General features: G+C 35.9%; 1 protein-coding gene across 1 annotated transcript in view; it reads left to right on the top strand.

Moving 5' to 3' along the window:
- Positions 1–7: 7 nt before the first annotated feature.
- LOC118343084 (formyl peptide receptor 2-like) overlaps positions 8–956 on the top strand; it is a 10149-nt gene continuing 9200 nt past the window's right edge. Inside the window, exon 1 of the mRNA XM_035681833.1 lies at positions 8–107. The gene's annotated coding sequence lies outside the window, so the exon portion shown is untranslated. The remainder of the gene's footprint in view (positions 108–956) is intronic.

The raw sequence follows: 956 nt of genomic DNA on the forward strand, positions 1-956 counted from the left end.
CACACACACACACGCACACGTCATGAAGACGCGTCTCACTTCTGTCTGTGACCACTGAGGCTGCAGCAGCTGACCCCAGTGCTGTGATATCAGTCTAACATCTGCAGGTAAGAAATCAGGACATTTTCTGATTCTCTGTCTTACATTCAGCGACAATATTAAACACTGTTGTTTTATTAATATTTCACACTTATACCTAGAAATATCATAGCAGCTGTGTCGTTCTGAGTTTGACCTTTTGTCCCAGAAATGATGTTCATATAGCAGTAAAGAGTTTTGCTGTTTGAAACATTAATTGCTTGGATTATGTTGATCTTTGCTCTTTTGCAAAAAGCTTTTTGATTTGGGTCAAACGTTAATGAAGTAAACTGTGTCAACTGTGCGTAATGCTCGACACCTTACATACGGTTAAAGGTACAGTGATTAAACATTCTGGCCCTAGAATAGTGACGTAGCCAGAAACCAATAGAAATGCAGTATCATGCTGGAGAAGAGTTGTGGAAATTAAACAAATCTGATGGATTTTGCTGTAAAGGTAATTTTCATCTGTTGATGCTGAAGAGAAAATACTTTTTAAATGTTTCAAATGTTTGTAATTAAAGTTTAATGTTCAGCTTCTTCCAATCATTTACTGCATTCATTTCAATTGTTTTTGCTTGCGAGCATTTGTAACCAACGAGACCATGACGTTTCCTTCTCAGATTGTTAAAGTTACAGTTTTTAGTGGCCTGAAAAGGTCAAACTCTTTCTATAATTTAGAAAAAAATAAAATAAAATAAGCAAAGTTTTTTAAATCCAAGAGAACAGACCAAACTTATATTATAAAAATATTATATATTTTTCAGAAGACCGATAAAGTATTCCTTAGTGATCGTACACAAACCCATAAATGGAGCAAAGCCTGCGAGCTCTTTCAGGCAGTCAACTCGAGCTGCGCTGATATACACACATGACAT

Source organism: Morone saxatilis, unplaced genomic scaffold, assembly GCF_004916995.1.
Source record: "Morone saxatilis isolate NCDOM2014 unplaced genomic scaffold, NCSU_SB_2.0 Contig9, whole genome shotgun sequence".
Taxonomy (NCBI): Eukaryota; Metazoa; Chordata; class Actinopteri; family Moronidae; genus Morone; species Morone saxatilis.